The 12,427-nt window shown below is 33.5% G+C and overlaps 1 protein-coding gene and 1 long non-coding RNA gene across 2 annotated transcripts in view; both read right to left on the reverse strand.

The window, feature by feature from the left end:
• LOC111508710 (tyrosine-protein kinase transmembrane receptor Ror) overlaps positions 1–12,427 on the reverse strand; it is a 223,149-nt gene that overhangs the window by 148,210 nt on the left and 62,512 nt on the right. The window lies entirely within an intron of this gene.
• LOC111510487 (uncharacterized) lies at positions 10,453–11,710 on the reverse strand. Its single transcript, XR_002722792.2, has 3 exons — positions 11,418–11,710; positions 10,868–11,307; positions 10,453–10,812 (listed from the first exon to the last, which is right to left on the reverse strand). It is a non-coding gene; the product is annotated as an uncharacterized lncRNA (long non-coding RNA).

Here is a 12,427-nt window from a genome sequence, read left to right on the forward strand (position 1 = left end):
CTTTTTCAAAATATGTTTCATAAGAATATTGTTATCGATGTTCCGAATATGTTCAGAATTCTTACCGGCGAGTCTTTGTATTTCAAAGCTCTGAATGTGAACTTGTTTATAGTGCTTGAATGCATAAACTCAATAAAAAGTAACGCAGTGGGCTTCGATTTAGTGACATTGATTATGCTCAATTTGGTCTCTAGTTTTCTAATCGAGTATATAACATACATATACAATTATTGCATAAATAACTCAACATTCCCTACGGCTTGGAAATTGTCACTTGTGATCGCCTTACCAAAAATAACGAATCCTACCAATATCAACCATTTGAGACCAATCAGTCTCCTGCCAGTTCTAGCTAAAGCGTTTGAAAAAATTGTATACAATCAAATCAATGAATACGTAATGAAACATAATATTATACCACCGATTCAGTCTGGTTTCACGGAAGGATTTAAAAAACCACAGCTCTAACAAATATTGTCGATGATATTTTTAGGGCAACTGATGAAGGAAAGGTTACTTGTCTAATCCTGTTGTAGTAAATTAAAATTCTTTGGATTCCACCCTGATTCAGTGAAACTATTGGAATGTTACCTGAAGGGAAGAACACAGAGAGTGGTTCATGACCTTGAATCCTCAGAGACCCTTGCTTTGAGCCAAGGCGTTCCGCAAGGATCAATATTGGGCCCACTGTTATTTTCTTTGTACATCTCAGATTTTCATTCATTCGTCAAATTCTGCCGCATAAACTATTACCTGGACGATAGCCAGCTGTACTTATCTTTCAATGAAGTGAAACCCGATGTTACCGCTGCTTTAAATTCGGATCTGGATTCTTTGATAAATGTATCTGCAGCACATAATCTGAAGTTGAACGCGAGTAAGTCCAGTGCATTGTTTTTCGGACCGAAGCTCAAACGTAATCTAGCTAGTACCTCAATCGACATCATTTTGGGTGGGGAAAAAATCCCCAAAAAAAATGAAACAAAAAATCTCGGACTCTGGTTAGACAATGAATTGAGATTCACAAAACATGTCAATCAACTTTGCCGAGGTTCATATAATACACTCAAACAACTTTATCCAAGTAGACAATTCATGAGTTCCGCTCTGAAAATTCGTGTATATGAATCCCTATATTATCGAAACTGGCTTACTGTGACTACATTTATGGACCCGCTCTTCTGAGTGTTGACAGTAGTCGACTTCAAAAAATACAGGACTCTTGTATTAGACTTGCGGAATACGCAAATATGAGCACATAAGTCATAAATATCGGGAAATGCGAAAACTGAAATTGTTGAATATGAGAAAATTGCATCAATTAAATATGACTCATGAAGAACTGAAATATAGAACACCAACATATCTATATGACAAACTAATTGAAATAGGGAATCTGAGTGATTATAACACTCGTAACTCGGGGTTACTGGCAATGTACAAACATAAAACTTCCATTTTTCAGCAATATTTCACGTACAACGCCTGTAAGATATATAATCAACTTCCGCATGATTACAGTACATATACTCTGATGAACTTCAGAAAAAAGTTGAAATCCCTATTATCAGCTCAATATGATTAACAAATGTCGAACTATGCATCCACAGAACGGATAATGACCAGTCAATCACTTTATGAATGTAAGGTACTCATTAATTTGATAGATCTCAGACAGCAAAATTATTCTACAATGTATAATAGAATTATACTCATCATTGATATTATAGCTAAGATAATTAAGACCATTGTAAATTAATATTGTATTTCCATGGTTAAGTTGAAAAACACCCACGGGTGACACTTTGCCACTTTATCTTTGTCGAATACCTATTATTGTTATCTCCTTATCATTATTATTATCATTATTATTATTTTTATTATAACCATTGGAAAACATTACCATCAATGCCATAACCTCTTAATTTTATTAGAAGAATATTACTATCAATTGTTTTAAACGCCCTCTTCAGATCAAGAAAAACAGCTACTACAAATTTATTTTTATCAACTCTTGCAGAAGCAGCTTTGATACAACTTCGAAGATTTTTGGTCACCTCCAGAAATGAAATTCTATAAATATATGAAATGAATAATCTAATACAACGCTGAAAATGTTAGTATCTATTATCGTTTCCATTGTTACATTTCGGAAACGATGGCCCTACAAAAGACTCGCATTTACAAAATTGGAATCAAAATACAAGTAGAATGCTCATCGTTACAATCTTATTACTATATGATTTCATTTAACAATTTCGCTTTTCCTTCTAAACTAATCCACTTCACAAGAATAAAAGTTAAATCACAATATCTTTGTTATTGTCCTTCCGTTTGGTATCCAAGAAAAATTCGTTTTTGAAAATCATATCAGAAGCGTTCATACTGGAGAACCCTTCAACAGAGGATAATGTCATTATGGAAGAATGGAAGTTCGTGAGAATTTTCTCGAATAGCTACTGTACCGTGTGCCTATTTCATTTTCTTCGTAAAGGGTTTAAATTTTCATGAAACGCATTTCTGAAATTCGAAGACGAATACTCAATGTTATTTGTTGGCTGGCTTGGATATAATATTGAGGTCAAGAGATCAAAATCACTCGTCTCTTAAGATTACTTTATCCAAAATAATCAGGAATCAGGAAAAACTTACGTATATTAGAGCTTATTCAAATTATGGTTTATAATCCAATATAATACATATTCATTGTAATATTCCATTTCATTATATTTACATTGATTGAGGCTGCAGAGTGGCTCAAAAGTGTGATATATCAAAGTTGTGTTTTTTTATGAAACACCTTGTATTTCGTTAGACTTTCGAAGTACTATGTACCTAACCATAACCGTTTTCGAGTTATTGATTTTTTTATGAAAATAATATACTATACTATATCAGCATAGTTGGCGAGAGAGAGAACTAGGGCATCGCATTATATTTTCTTAGATTTTTGATTCAATGACTTCCTATTTGAGTATATTGATTTCAAATTACTATAGCCACGTTTTATAATTTGGGAGACATGAGAGTTGAACTTAAATGATTGGTCAATTATGATACCAAGTTTTTTCGTAGATTCTGTCAAAGGCAACTGATTCTCGTCCTGAACGATATCGATATTTCTCTGATTCGCTCACATAATTCTCATTGACAGTTTTTAAACTTCAGTTCATCGAGAATATTTGATGTTTCCTAAAATTAAGTTATCGTTTAGATTCATATTCTGACAGGAGTTCACTAAACATACTAAACAATTTTTTAATGACGACCAACCTGTTGAATAAAAAGATTAACTCTGTCTATGGAAAGACTGCTCAAAATTTAATATTGTAACCACATCAGGCAGATCATCTCGTGAAAATTGTTGATCAATAAAGTTTCCATAACAAAAATATAGTCTTATAACTTGTGTACCTACAATTCTTTCCCACACTTTAACAGACCATTTATTCTGGTGATCTAGAGGGAGAAAAAAATGAGGATTCAGATCACTATAATAATGGAAGTTATGTATGTTCATTAAGTCATTGTTATGAAAAGTAGATCCATAAGAAAATAGAATGGGTTCCAAAAACTGTTCAACCTTACTAAAACTGTCCAGAACCCGTAGACAAAACTCGATTCGTCGATGGAAGTCTATTTCATATAATTCCTGGTGCATGTGAATACGGTACGAGTGGAATTTGTATTTTTTTATTACCCCAGAAATGTTCCATCTGTTTATCCCTGTATTTTTCTCGATGTTACGTTGACTCGTATCAGGGCTTCCTATGATTGATCCATTATAAGAAATTCATTTTCCCATTTCCAATGATACGTTTTGGTCAATTTGCCTTTTTATAAGCATCCAGTTCTACGAAATTCATGTAGCAATCGTTTGAAAACTAACTCGTTTGGATGATTCTGACCTGGATATTTTTGGGCATACACACTCGACGCCAAAAGCCAATTCTCCAAACACCCACCAATCGCTGAAATCATATCTATCCACCCTTGAACGGGATAAGTTTCCATTTTCAACAGAAATAATTCAGTGAATGTTTTGAATAATGTGAAAAACAATAACTGTCAATAAGAATTCTTTCAACAAGTTGAATAGATGTCGTTTCAAAGTTATCTTGATTTAAAAAATGCCTTGAAATAAGAACTACGATTTGAAAAATCCAGTATCTGAAAAATCATTCAGGTTAGGTAGAGGGAACCCCAAAATGAATTTTATATTGTTGAGACCGAAAAAATATAGGGTGTCCTATTTGAAATAACAGAGTTATCTTTCTCCGAAATTATAAAAAATTGACAATGGTTTTTGAATATTCTGTATAATATTAAGAAACGGGGTTCATCGAAATCAATAGCCCAAAAACTCTTTTATGCTTGGATGCTCGAATTTATGCTCGAATGGATGATTTCTTTCCAATTCGATGTTATTCAGTTTCCATTTGTACCTAGAATTTTCATTAAAAAAACTCGAGAACGGTTATAGTTAGGTACATAATACCTCATATGAAATCATATTATTTTTTCCTGAACAATTCTAAAGCGTAACGAAATATAAAGTGTCCTTTTTATAAAAACACAACTTTGATATGTCACTCTTTTTTAGTCACACTGTAGACTCCAGAATAAGTTTTCTTCTGCAGCTTTAATCATTACACATACAATGAAATGGAGATATTCCCAAAACAAATTTATTGGTTTTGTTCACAGGCACATAGTTTTCATATATCCGTAATAAGTATTAGCGATGATAAGTCAGTCGTCGCTAAGACTTTGACATACAACCTTCGTCCTTGCAATTCACAACCATACCACTGATGATGTCTGCTGCAGAAGCAGACGACGTTCTATACTACCGGTTCAATTCGAAAAGCCTAGATTTGGTTTTCTCTACTTGTGATGCACTGTTTGGAACCTTTGGTGTGGTAATGAATAGTACTAGAGTTTTTTCCCAACACCAAACCGTTATTTCAACACCTCGACACGTGTTTCGGTCACCAAGAGATCATCTTCAAGAACAAAATCAAACTGGTTTCCTCTGATAGAAATGATAATTACTGAATGAAATCTAAATCGGATTATCAGCCTACGTCAGGTGGCAGTATTTACATAATTGATCAATAATAGTTTGAAGAAATAAAATTGAAATCTGCACTATGCGGTATAAGTTTCGTAGTTGTAATTTTTTGTCTAAAATCGTCATCTGTTTTCAAACTCTCCGATACTACGTATCTCCTCTCTAGAAGGGCTCATATTAATTCCGGACACACCTTTTTCGGTGCGATTTTCATAAATCCGAAACATTTCTCAACTGGAGAGTTTATAGATAGACCAGCTTGGTTGTGACTTATGGAAATGTCTAGCAGGTGTGGAACCACTGTGAAATAATCCCAAATACAATAGGAAGGACTCCTACAACCTACATGCAACATGCAAATGTAACTATCCCACGCAAGAAATTTACAAGATGTAAATATACCATCAAATGAACGAACATCCATGGAAGTGGGCCTCAATTTTATAGAAGGGAATGAACCTGGGATAATTCATGAGGGCATAATTCTGTGAAAATCAAAAAATAAATAGATAAGTACTTGTTGATCATTCCCATATTGATTTTAATTTAAGATAATAATAATAGGCTGAAACAGCTGTCTACCGGTGGCTCTTGAATTGAAATCAATATGGGAATGATCAACAAGTACTTATCTATTTATTATATATAATATATATATATATATATATATATATATTATATATATTATATATATATATATATATATATATATATATATATATATATATATATATATATATATATATATATATATAGGGTGTCCCATATAAAATTCCGCGAACAAATTTCTGAAAAATGAGACAAAATATTCATATTTCGTGAAGGCAGATGAATGCAATAATACGCGTTTAATAAAATGAATCCATCAGTTATGATGATTTCATTGTCTGTTCAATTTCATCAAGCTACGTATTTCTGTACAAATTAAAATAAATGTTTCAATCAGCAAAAAATATGTTACTTTGACCATAACTCGACTAACATGATGATAACGAAATCAATTAGTGATAACAAGAATAATTTTAGTAAGTGTTCGAACTGCCTTCCTTCACGTAGAATACAAATATTGCATCTTTTTAGTAATTCCCGATTTGTGACAGCTAAAAGCGTCTCTCGCGTTATGGAAGCACAAACAATTGTGATACTATTTTTCAAATCCTCTACATTTTGTGGACGTCGCATATAAACTAGGTCTTTGATATATCCCCACAAGAAGAAATCTAGTGGAGTAATATGTGGACTTCGAGCTGGCCATAGTATTGGACCCTTATTTCCAATCCATTTCTCATTGAAAGTATCATCCAAATGTTGGGTAACTATTCTATTATTATGTGGAGGAGCCCCATCTTGTTGAAACTATATATTGAGTCGAGTTTGTATTGGTAAATTCTCCAAGAGATTCGGCAACACATGTTATAGAAAAACCAAGTACCTCTTCCCATTGAGAATTCCTTCGAAAAAATGAGGTCCTATCAAATAACCATCAATGATTCCGCACCAAACATTAACCCCCCACACAGACTGAAATCTCGTTTCTTGCACCCAATGAGGGATCACGTCAGACCAATAGTGACAATTATGTTTGTTTATTATACCGTTGTTATGAAAATGGCTTTCATCACTCCATAATATTTTTTCCGAAACTGATCATCATGAATACGGGTGGACCACCATGCAATGAAGTTCAATCTTCTATCAGTATCTCCTGAATATAGGAATATATTTTAGTTATTAAAAATGAAACATGAAGATTATTACCTGGATGTAGTCCTTGAACCAAATGTATTTTGTATGGATGGAATTTGTTTTTTGACAAAATACGATGTATTGACGATGTAGAAATGTTACAATGCATTGCTACTTGTCTGGTAGAACTATATGGTTCCAACACCATTTACCTAGCACTGCAACACTGTGTAGCCGTTTTTGGTTTTTTTGGCTTCCGTTCATCAAAACATCCATTTCGTGCCAAAACTGAATACACTTTCGTCAAATCTGACAGGTCTTCTGACAGATCGATAAATACATTATTGCATTTATTTTGACTTATTCATGGCCCTCTTTATAATACACAATAAAATTGTCTCTTTTCATCAGTATTCAAAGAAAACTACAAGTGTAATATATGGCTGAATTCAGAATTTAATGCAGAATTCAAAAACCAATTGAAAATACTGGGTTACCAAAATAAGAGGACCTTTCGACACCAAAATTATCTGCTTTCACGAAATATGGATATTTTTTTCATTTTTCAGAAATTTGCCCGCAGAGTTTTATATGGGACACCATGTATATATATCAAAGCCTCTGTAGATGATAACATTATCCTGAGGTGGATTGAAGGATATGACAGGAGTAAAGATAATTGCATTACTGACTCTTTAGCCAAGGAAGCGGCAATAAGACAGTGTGTGTTCGGTGAGTCTTGGCCTACACCTGCCCATATAAAGGAGATGTCTCCAAGTACCTTCCTGCAAAGGACAGGATGGACGATGACCTAGGAGGATAACTCCTCGGGAGGATGTACAATGGGTCACATGTGGCCTAAGTGCTGTAGACTTATACTCACCCTCCCCACTCTACAGATACAAATACAGATATGAGCAATTGTGCAGCAGACAATGTGGCGCCTTGTCGTTATAATCTATATGCACTTTCGAATCACAGTGGGACTACTTACAACGGGCATTACACATCATATTGCAGACACCCTTATAGCAGAGAAAAAAGTATAATACATTTCAGAAAATAGTTATTAGGAATGTTATAGCTTTCTACTTCCTACATTTCTCTGTATAAAGATGGAGGAGTAGAAAATCCAAATCTTTCTTTCCCTAAATTCAGTCTCTCCTAAAAATATACCCCTTTTAATTCAAACAAGATTCCCATGAATTTTAAGGGATGCGTTTTCCACCCCTTACAACCATGGGGTAAACAAAATAAATTACTGGTAGTACAGTCTTTTTGGTAGTTCAAAACGTCAGGTTGATTTCAATATTGTAACTTTTTCAGTGCTTGTGAAAAAAATTGTTATACAAATTTTTCTGTACCCCCTTTGAGGGGCTGTATCTTAACAAGGGATGCTCCAATGAAGTTTCTTTATATGAAAGATCTTATCTTTTTTCGATGAGGAATCATTTCATTGAATGTTTTACACTCATTCAGTTACACCCTGTATAGTAATATGTTATTGTCAATATTGCAAGCAATGTTTTGAAGATTACCTACCTGCTATGTTTCTTAATCATTTCTAGTAACTATGCATTGAAATATCTATCAATTATTGATCCATTTTATTAATTCGTTCATCTCTATTGAAAATCTACCTATCTTTCATTTGCAATTGTATAATAATAATACTATTTATTCAATCTTTACAGATCACATACAGCATGATATAGGATACGTCACAATTAAAAAACCGTGTGATGGCAGACAATTTTACAATCAACAACAATACTAAATATTAAAATATCACTACTTAACAGATTTGTACACATATACATGAAAACATTAATTACATTTATTTATATTCATACATATGAGCAAACACATTTTCATTTTGCATCAAGAAATTCTTTGATATTATAGTAACGTTCTTCTTGCAAATATACTTTCAATTTTTATTTGAAGAAGTTTTTATTCCGTTGCTCTCTTAAGTTTGCGGGAAGATGATTGAAGAACTTTATACCTCTATGTGAGGGGCTTTTTTCATAGAATGATGAGCTGTGTGCAGGAATTTTGATGAAGTCTCCATTTCTAGTTGGGAACCATGGCAATGAGAAACTGTTTGATACATCTCAGCATGATGCATAAATAACATTATACATTTGAAAACATAAATACATGGAACTGTTAAAATTTTATATTTTTGAAAATATGTTCGACACGATTTATCTGGTTGTAGATTGAAAATGAGTCAAATAATTATTTTTTGGGAGTCAAATATTCTGCTTGAGTTACTGGAGCATCCCCAGATGTTGATGTTATAGGATATGTTGCAGTAGATTAGAGCATAATATACATTGATGAGTTGATTGGTATTGAACATATTTTTTAATCGCAATATAATTGTAACCTGTGTTCACTTTTTTGTTTATGGCATCAATATTATTTTCTCAACTCATTCCACTATCTATGTAAGTTCCAAGAATTTCGTAACTTCAGAAAGATGGATAGTACTATTTTTGACAATCACTTGAATATGTCACAGATCTCCACCTAGAATGGAAATGCATACAGACTGTTTTCTCTGCATTGACTATTAAAAACATTTCTTTCACACCAATTCATGAATTTTTCTGCTTAATTATTCAGTTTTTTTGTGAGTCTTCAGGACTATCTCAATAAATGGCCAATGTAGTATCATCTGTATAGAGAACTACTGAATCTAAACTAATATAGTCAGGTAAATCGTTTATGAATAACAAAAAAATAAGCGGCCCCAAGATCGATCCCTGAGGAACTCTCAGGTCCATTTCATAATAATCAGATTCATGCTCTTCGATTTTTACTGATATTTTCCTGAAACGCATGTATGACATCAGCAGCCATGACGAGAAATTTCCACGAAAATTAGGGGAATATAATTTTTACTTTCGATTACCTCCAGGTCAATAATGTCGAATGCCTTCGATACGTCGAAAAAAAGTGCTCCCACATTTTATCTAGTGAGTCGTATATATATTTGTTTCGGTCGACTTACCTTGACAGAAACCATGGTGATATTTTGACAGTATTCGGAATTTGGATAAAAATGTGTATATTTTATTATACACACACCTTTCAAATACCTTCTCGATAATGGTGGGAATTGTTATGGGTCGAAAATTACACATACTACATACTTTCTTGAAAATAGGGCTTACTACTCCAACTTTGAGAAAATCAGAGAAAATCCCGGATTGTATGGAGTAATTTATAATGTATGCTAATGGTTTGGCGATATATTAAGCCATTTTTTCAATGATCTCCGTTGAGATGCAAACTATTTCGACAGAATTAGTGTTTTTCAATGAGCTAATCGCATACATGACCTTACAATCTTATACAGGGAAGAAATAAAATGTTTCACTTCTGTACATTGTGGTATAATTATTTATTATTTTTTTAACTGAAGTGGTTGTCGACAGCTATAGAAATTTCCTGAAGCATTTGCGACGATCATTTCATTTTCAACATTTATATTAATTTCATAACTCAATGTATTTTTTGTTTCTCCTCTGGTGACCCAAACCTCCTAATTTGTTTTGATAGTATGCATTTTTTTGTACAATTGAGTGATCTAATATATATTTTTTAATATTTTTTATAGACTTCGCTGTAATGGGCATCACCAGAATTCTGCATCAACCAAAAAATATTTTTCAAGTCCTCACTCATATAAATGATATAATTACTCAACCATCCTTTTGCAATATTTTTCCCTTAAATTTTTTTCACAACCATTGGACATGTTAAATCGATTAGATATTGAATTATATTTATAAAATTATCGTAAATTCCCTTGATATTGTGACAACTCTCGTAGATCGTCAGGAAAGTCTCTTTTTCAAGAAGTAATTTCAAATTTGTGAGGTTTGGTTCACTGGTATTCCTGTATGTCATCGATTCTTTTACTGATTTAGACTCATTTGATTGTTCGTTCGAAATCATTTCGAAAATAGTACCAAAGTGATCGGCGATATTCATGTTTTTAACGGTTTCGAAATATCACATTATCTTCAATTATTCTCCACCTGCACAAAAGGAAGAATTAGGGTTTCCGTTCTGATATATGTGTATGTCAACAACCAAATTTATTCAAGCCAAAATTCTCTTCCCGGCAGTACTTTCTTATAAAATACTATATCTTAATCATTCGTGCATCTTAGAGGCCCAGCTAGATTCACCAAGCTTGGCAGACTCCTGATCGCTGTGATCAGATTTTAACATTTCTTCAATGTATTTTTCACTTCAGAAACTATCAGACAATCCTAATTTATTATCTGGACTATCCTAAATTAAATTATCAACTCTCTTGTAAGCTGATATGTACAATATCAAAAACGTATTGCCGTTGCCTGCTCCAGAGTTCGTTGAATTTATGAGCGAAATTTCAAAATGCGCTTGATGAATCCAAAGGATAATACTGGTGAATATCCAATTTGGAGATTTGTTTCCCCAAATAGATCACATGAATACCTGAACTGAAGTTTGATTTGACTGAATAGCCAAATATACGTAGATCCGACCTACAACGGAATTTAAAGTTAGGGCAATGTGATTTATATGGTAACTTCGTTAATAGTAAGTCAAGTTTGTTAAACCAACTTGCTGAATAGCATAGCACGAAATAAATTACTTGCAATGGGTCGTCCAACAGGGATTTCTGAACTTTGACAATTGATAACGAAATAAGTTGTCAAATAAGTTGTCATTTATCCGAAATGTTTCGACAAATCACGATGGATATAGCATTTAACAACACATGCAAATAGTAAAATTGTTTTATCAAGAATTTCATTAGTTCGGACTTCCATTGTCTAATATTATATTATACAGTGTGTCAATTTTAAAACTTACAATGGGCTATATCCCACAAACGGAAGCTGATATCGAAAAATGCTTGAAACCGTTTCTAGGATAGTAAGGGGTAACTAAAGTGACATGAAAGAGAACTCACCCCCGTCAACCCCCTAGGCCCCACCCACCAAAACTCAAAAAGGTTAAATTGCAAACCCCTACTTGTGATACATCTTTGAAAAGACTATAAAAAATACAATCCAATGGTTTAAATGATAATTGTACAGGGTGGAGCAATAAATGTGAAACTTTGGCTTGAATGGAATATTTATTGAGGTTTTCGTTGAACTGCAAATTTATTAAAAATGTCAATTAAGTTAATGTTCAAAGTGGGTTCCATTGTTTTGTAAACAATAATACAGCCTATTATCAAATTCTGCACGAACTTTGGCAAATGATGTTCTAGTAATGGCGCGACGTGCTTGCGTAATTCTTTCTGGCAATTCCCCAAGTGACGCAGGTTGAGTTTTATAAACAACTGATTTGAGGTGACCCCACAGAAAAAAGTCAGGTGGCGCCAAGTCTGGTGACCTTGGTGGCCACTCAATGGGACCTCTCCTTCCAATCCATTTGTTCGGATAATTAGTACCCAACCAGTGCCTAACTGGAGCTGTATAGTGAGGAGGTGCTGCATCTCGTTGGAAGTGCAGCAAATCTTCGTCTACAGCTAAGTTGCCTTGGTCGTCCCTTTGGTTCTCTAATTCATGCACAATTAAAGGTTCGATGGTGTTTTCCAGCATATCGAGAAAAATGTCGCCACTTAAATCGCCTGGTATGATCAAGGGACCT

Source organism: Leptinotarsa decemlineata, unplaced genomic scaffold (assembly GCF_025532065.1).
Source record: "Leptinotarsa decemlineata unplaced genomic scaffold, Ldec_3_MD MMD2_tig00000008_RagTag_RagTag, whole genome shotgun sequence".
NCBI classification, from domain to species: domain Eukaryota; kingdom Metazoa; phylum Arthropoda; class Insecta; order Coleoptera; family Chrysomelidae; genus Leptinotarsa; species Leptinotarsa decemlineata.